Genomic DNA, 7,689 nt, shown 5'->3' with positions numbered 1-7,689 from the left:
TGAGGGTGCGGAGCACGATCGGGCGCCGGTCCTTCCGTTGCCTCTTCGGCTGGCTGCTATCTGTGGGTGCGCCGCCATCATCAGTGGTGGCATCCTCGGCGGCACCATCAGTGGTGGCATCAATGTGGTCATCCTCGGCGGCACCATCCGTGGTCTCAGGATCGGTGGGGAAGGCGGCGGCCTCATACAAGTGAGGTTGTTCCTCCATCTCCTGGGACAGCTCCCAGAATGCCTTGCCGCCCGAACCCCCGGCCTCATCGTTGTGGGCCATGTTTCTCTCTAAATAGAAACAAAGTTTGGTCAAAAAGTTGGTTATTGTCAAGGAACAAGATCATGGTCTCATCATTTAGGGTTTGTCGACACCGAGGCATCCTAAAATCTAAGCTTTTATCATTGAGGGTTTTTCGACGCCAAGGCACCCTAAAAGCCTAACTTTTCATCATTTCGGTTTTTATCGACACCGAGGCACCCTAAAAGCCATGCATTAGTCACAAGTACGCCGGGGCACTTGATCCTACTTAATTAACTACTAAGATACCCCGGCCCATGCATTAGTCACAAGTACCCCATATGTCCTATTTTTAGCAAAGTCATGCTAAAATTCACGGAAAATTTCAGCATGACCTTTGCTGAAAATAGGACATATGGAGTACCCGAATTTGCCGGAACGGAAGTTAATGTCACACCCTAGCTAGTCATGCATCAGAGTGTGTGCATCATGTCTAAATTTCCATTTAATTTGAAATGGGGATTTGTGAAACCCTCAGAATCATTTTTGAAAATGATCCAAATAAAAATTTCTCCAAAAGGGTCCAAGAAAATGCTCATGTTGCTCTCTGAAAATATTGGACAGAGATAAAAATCAAACCAATATTTTTAAGAGCTCATAGGTATTTATTTTGGGCATTTGGAATTAATGCATAAATATTTGCATTGGAAATATATTAATTATATATATTAATATATGTCCAAATATTATGCCAATTAATTAGGAGCTCTGGAATTATATATCTAGCTCCTGCAAAAATTGGCATAAGGTAAATAAATGATTTAATATATTATTTAAATCAAAACAAATGTCAGAAATTAGAAAACAGAAAAATAAATAACAGGAGGAGCTTACCTGGGCTCCTCCACTGTGCGGCCCAGCCAGCAGGCGGCCCAGCCCGCCTCCCTCCTCTGTCGTCTTCGTCCTCGACAGAGGGAGGGGAGTGTGGCCGGCGCGCGCGCGCGCCACCGCGCCACGCCACCTGCTCGGCTGCCTGCCTGCCCTCCCCTCCTCGCTCGATGCCCCGGACGACGCCACGCCTCCCCCCTGCTCTCTCTCACTCTCCCTCGGCTCCTCCCTCCTCTCCCTCGCTCTCTCTCTCACACGGCCGAACACCACCCTCGCTGCCGTTCGCCATAGCAGCCGTCACCGGCCACCCCTCGCTCCCCCGACTAGCTCAGGAGCTCCGCCTCGACCCCCTCTTCCTCCCCACCGCTCCACGGGTCTCCGGAAGCCCTGCATCGCCGCCTACGTCGCCGTTCCCCTCCTCGGCCACCGGAGATCATCGCCGTCGATTCGCCGTCTCCAGCGCGTCCCCGAGCCCGCTTCGACGCCCACTGCAACCGCGGTGAGCTCCGCCACCGTTTCCCCCTCTTTTTCCCCTCGTTCCCGCGCCGTAACCTCGTTCCCACCACGGCCGAACCTCCGCCGTCGCCGAGCTCGCCGTCGACGCAGCTCCGGTGACCATTTGGTCACCCCGGCGAGTCCAACAAGTTCGTAAGGCCCCGTAGAGCATCCCTAGCGCCTCGCTTAGCTCGCCTTCGAGCTCCAACCCCGTTTCCGCGCACGACCGAACTCCGGCGGCCGCAGCCGAGCTCGCCGCCGTCGACTCCGGCCACCCCAGGCCCAGCCACGGCCATCGTCCGACGCGCCATCGAGCTAGCTATCCAACGCACCTAGCCGCACGCCGTTTGGAGCACCACAGAGGAAACCCGAGGCCCCTGTACGCCGCGGACCTCGCCGGCGACTAACCGCCGGCGGGTTTGACTTGTCCGACCTGGGGTTTGACCCCCCCAGGGTCACTAACGCATGGGCCACATCGGCCAGGTGGTCAGTTAGTGCTAATTACTGTTAGTCAACCCCCCCTGACACTGACAGTGGGCCCCAGCGCCACTAATTCCTAATTAGGAATAAATTAATCCTGTTAAACCCCCCCTGTCACTGACGTGTGGCCCCCACACGTCAGGTTTGACCCCAGCCAGCCGCAGTTGACCACTGACGTCATGCTGACGTCATGCTGGCGCAATATTTATATTTCTGGATTTAAATTAAATCAGGAAATTCCAGAATATTATTTAAACTTCAAAAATTCATAACTTTTATTCTGTAACTCCAAATTGGACAAATTATATATGAAAAATGATCAGAAAAATCCAATCTATCCATCTGTACTATTTTCATGCATGATCAAACAAGTTAAATTGATGTTTCAAGCAGAATAAGGAAAGGCACTTTAAGAGGCCATGTTTGAGTTTGAAATTTGAATCTTTGATTCAAATTTGTTCAAACCCTTCTGGTTCTAGTTGCATTAGCCCAACACACTCATATTGCCATGTTTCATGCATGCATCATATTGTTGCACATTATTTGGTGATGGTTGTGTATCGGTGTCCTTTGCGACAGGTTCTGCCTCTGAGGAGTACCGTGACTACCCTAACGAAGGACCGTATCAGTGCATCGAACCATCAGGCAAGCAACCAACCATTTGATCATATCGATACAATCCCATGTTCTCGCTCCTGCTCTCTTTTACTGCATTAAGACAACGCGTTTCAAACTGCTGTGTGCTATGGTAGTTGAACCCATTTCCTCTGCATGACCTGTCATTGCCACAGTAACTAGATGAAACCCACTAGCATGTGTAGGAGTTGATTGAGCCATATGTATGTGTTGTTCCTACCTTGCTATGCCTGCTATGCTTAGAGTCGTGTCAGGTCTGGTTCATCTGGGTGATGGCTACAGTGAAATGATTATGTCGGTAATGAGAGTGGTGTGGTGAACACGATTTGGTAAAGATATCGATGAGAGGCCATGTAGGAGTACATGGTGGGTTGTTTCATTGAAGCCGACCTTAAGCACTGAGATCTGTATGTGTGATTTAAGATACAGCTACTACCATGCATTGGGCCCTGAAATATGACCCCGCTCGACTTCTTATTCACCCTAGCTCTCTGTCCAGGAGTTGCAAGTAGTTTCTGGTGTTTGTAGCCTACTGGAGGCCGTGGACAGTGCTGACCGTAGGGGTGGGCTGTGATGCGGTAGGTACGTGGCCGGGTGTACCGAATACCCGTTAGGTATCTCGGGAACCCTGTTCACATCGTTCGGGGCCGTATGGGAAACCTCGGCCGGACTCCCTGCGGATGGAACCTGAATAGGCGATAAACCTGGACTAGAGGCTTAAGTGTTTAGGTAGGTCGTGGTCTACACCCACGTCGGCTTTCGCTTGAAGTCTGCCGATCACATGTCGTGTGCAGACGCTAAGTGGTGGAAACATGTATGAAGAAGTACACCCCTGCAGGGTTATCATGATCTATTCGAATAGCCGCGTCCGCGGTAAAGGACTACTTGGTTGCCTATACAGTTCATAGACAAGTAAATGGAAACTGCTAAAAGCCTCAAGATAAGTGTGAGTGCCGAGGATGGCTCTTCCGTAGGAAGACGGAGGTGGATCCTCGGTAGTGTATTGAAGTGGTGAGTAGTGGACTCGTGTGCGCAAAACCATTTCAAGTTGGAGTATCGTAGGATAGTCTAGCCAAGAGTCAAAGCTGGCTTGCTGCAATAACTCCACCAACCCTTCTTGATAATATGCATGTATGTAGGATCTGATGTAAGTCTTGCTGAGTACCTTTGTACTCATGTTGCTATAATTTACATTTTTCTACAGAAGACGCTGCAACCCCTTCTGATGGGTTCTATGTAGACGTTGACATCAATGAGTAGGCTAAAGGCCCAGGTGGTGACCCTGAGCTTGTGAAGGACCACGTAGTATAGCTAGGCTTTCCAAGCCTCTTTTATTTTACTAGTTGTCTGTACTCAGACAAGTTACTTCCGCTGCTGGTTTGTATGACTGTATGACTTGTATGTTGGGTCGTGAGACCCGTACCTGTGTGTATGTTATGTATGGCTCTCTGAGCCTTAAATAAAGTACCTGTGTCGTAGAGTCATGTTGTGATGCTTCGTTGTATTTGCACATATCGAGCATATTGTGTGTATGATTGAAATGCTTGGTATGTGTGGGATCTGACTATCTAGTTGTTTATCTTTAGTAGCCTCTCTTACCGGGAAATGTCTCCTAGTGTTACCGCTGAGCCATGGTAGCCTGCTACTGCTCTGGAACACTTAGGCTGGCCGGCATGTGTCCTTCTTCGTTCCTGGGTCTGTCCCTTCGGGGAAATGTCACGCTTTGAGTACCGGAGTCCTATTAGCCCGCTACAGCCCGGTTTACCGGAGTCCTGCTAGCCCAGTGCTACAGCCCGGACCCACTTGCTGATGACCGACACGTTCGAAGCTGGGTCATGGATGCCTGTCCCTGTAAGTCTGTGCCACTTTGGGTTTACGACTAGTCATGTCTGCCTGGGCTCTTTATCATATGGATGCTAGCGACACTATCATATACGTGAGCCAAAAGGCGCAAACGGTCCCGGTCAAAGGTAAGGCGACACCCGTGGGGATACCGTGCGTGAGGCCGCAAAGTGATATGAGGTGTTACCGGCTAGATCGATGTGACATCGAGTCGGGGTCCTGTCAGGGAAATGACTGAGGCTGGATACCGCTGGTATCCTGAGTACACGGTTGAAGAGCAATTCCGAGACTTTAATCAATGCCAGTATCTCTGCACTGTCAGGATATTTCCATCTTATCCTGGATCCACCGAGCCTTTTCACTGCTCCTATGGACTCGGGGTTACTATTGAGATGGCTGTGCAAGACGCCGCCTACTCTATGATGACCATTATGCGAGTCAGATCTGGTTTATTTCGGGACTCTGATTTCCGGTATATGCCAGGATCACTTCCGGGAGCACAAGGGTATCTCCAGGCTATCTATGCTGACCCCACTCAGGAGGATTCACGGACTCGCACCACTGCTGAGATGCTCGAGGATAAGGACCGTGAAAATCGGGCCTTGAGGTTAGAGCTCTTCAATACCCGTGCTGACCACTGGGCTACTTTGACTCGGTTCGCACCGGCGGTGCAAGCTGGATATTCGGATATGCGCGATCTCTATCCTGTGAGATCTGCTCTGCCAGACGTGATGGTTTGGCGTGATGTAGGAGGCATCACCCCACCTCGCGGTCCCCGCAGGCCACCGTCTGTTGGTCCAAGACCTCATCCTAGCCCCTATGGTCCACAAGCTCCGCGAGATCGTCTGTTTCCGGATGATCATGTTGAGCTTCCAGGCTATGGAGGTGACTTCTATGAGGACTACTACGGATCGGTCTGAGTTAGTGGTAGTATCACTAGTTCGCACTAGCTGTGTCGTCTATCGTCCCGCGTGACTCGTGGGATATGACCTAGTTTGTACTCTTTCCGGAGGAGTAGAAAAATAATGTATAGGAGCTTGGAATGCCTCCGATGAGATGTAATCCTCTTTTCACCGTAATAGTACTTTGTTTGGTCTTGTACTAAACCCTGTATGGTGTGTATGACGATGGAATAAAGAAGCAGTTTCTGTATCTACCATGTCATACGGATGATCATCTTGCATTTTGAGTTATTCCTTACATTTTTATCCTATGTCGGAATTTTATCATTCTGACTAAATCATTGTCTTGTTTACCTAGGATGGTCAACACGCGCGCTAACCCTGCTTCTCAAGAGCAGGCCGAAGGCAGTGAAGGCAGGAATGAAAATCTGCCTCATCCTCCTTCCCTAGCCGAGGTTATGATGGAAGCTGAGAGAAACAAGCGGGAGACCAACCGTTTGTTGGAGCGTATTGAACAGAACACAGCGCACCATCAGAGGGCTAACGTGGTGTCACTCAGTGATTTTATCAAATTGCATCCACCCACGTTCCACCACTCCGTCGAGCCTCTCGACGCTGATGACTGGCTTCGCAGTATCTCTCACAAACTGCGTTCCGCGCTGGTAGCGGAGGCTGACAAGGTCACCTTTGCTGCATATCATCTTGAAGGCCCCGCCAGTCTATGGTGGGAGAATTATGGAGCTATGCGCCCGGCGGACCATGTCACTACTTGGGCTGAATTTAGCGAGGCTTTCCGTGAACATCACATTCCGGAGGGTCTCATGGACCGTAAACGTGAAGAATTTTGCAGTTTCACCCAAGGCCGACTTTCTGTGGATGTTTACAGCAGGGAGTTTGGTAATCTCGCACGATATGCAACCGAGGAAGTTTCTACTGACGCCAAGAAGCAAGCAAGGTTCCGTAAGGGCCTTAGTCCTGAGCTTCGCCGCGACCTCCGTCTGCATGAGTGCGCATCTTTTCAGAAACTTGTCAACAAAGCCATCAGTGCTGAAACTGGTCAGACTGATTATGGCGCAACACGCAAGCACGGCCGTGATATGGGTTCCTCATCCGGTGCTGGTCCTCAGAAGCGCCGCGTGTGGGTACCCAACACCGCCCTGCCACCCAGGTTCACACCGAGGCCATCCTTCCAGGCGCCTCGCCCTGTTCAACAGTCTGCTCCAGCCAAGCCCTATGGGGGTCCAACTAACAATGCTCCTCCATGTACCAGTTCCGTGACTTGTTTCAAGTGTGGGGAATCTGGTCACTATATGCGTGAGTGTCCCCAGACCAACCCCAACCAGTCTGCTAAAGCTATTGGCCGTGGCAAGCCGACAGGAAAAATATTCCACGCCAAGCCGGTCACCGCTTCACGTGGCCATGTCAACTGTATCTCTGCCGAAGAAGCTCAAGAGGATCCCAACGTCGTTCTCGGTACGCTTCTTGTTAATTGCCACCCGGCATCTGTTCTTTTCGATACAGGAGGCTCTCATTCTTTTATATCCGGAAAGTATGCTCGTTTGCATAACGTTGCATTCTGTGACATGCCATCCACTATGGAAATTTCTACTCCTGGTTCTAGATGGCAGACCTCTAGGGTAAGTTATGGAAATGAAATCCAAGTCGACAGACTTGTTTTCCTCGCGTCTTTGATAGCCCTTAAATCTTCAGATATTAATATCATTCTGGGTATGGACTGGATGTCAGCTCATCATGCCCAAATTGATTGCTTCTCTAGGACTGTTCAACTCACCCATCCTTCGGGGAAGATAGTCAATGTCTTGACCCGAATAGCCAAGCGACAATTATATTCTCTTAACGCCAGCCCTTTGCCAGACCTTGAGGACATTCCAGTAGTCCGTGACTTCCCGGATGTCTTTCCAGAGGAATTGCCAGGTGTTCCACCTGACAGGGATGTTGAGTTCGTAATGGACCTCATTCCAGGAACCGTTCCGATTGCTAGAAGACCTTATAAGATGGCACCACTAGAGCTAGCCGAGCTTAAGAAACAACTCGATGAGTCCTTGAAAAAGGGTTTCATCCGACCTAGTTCATCTCCGTGGGCTTGCCCCGTCCTCTTCGTCAAGAAGAAGGATGGTACGGACCGAATGGTTGTAGATTACCGACCTGTCAATTTGGTCACAATCAAGAACAAATATCCGCTTCCCAGGATCAACG

Source organism: Triticum dicoccoides, chromosome 7B (genome assembly GCF_002162155.2).
Source record: "Triticum dicoccoides isolate Atlit2015 ecotype Zavitan chromosome 7B, WEW_v2.0, whole genome shotgun sequence".
NCBI lineage: Eukaryota > Viridiplantae > Streptophyta > Magnoliopsida > Poales > Poaceae > Triticum > Triticum dicoccoides.
This window is presented reverse-complemented; position numbering follows the sequence as displayed.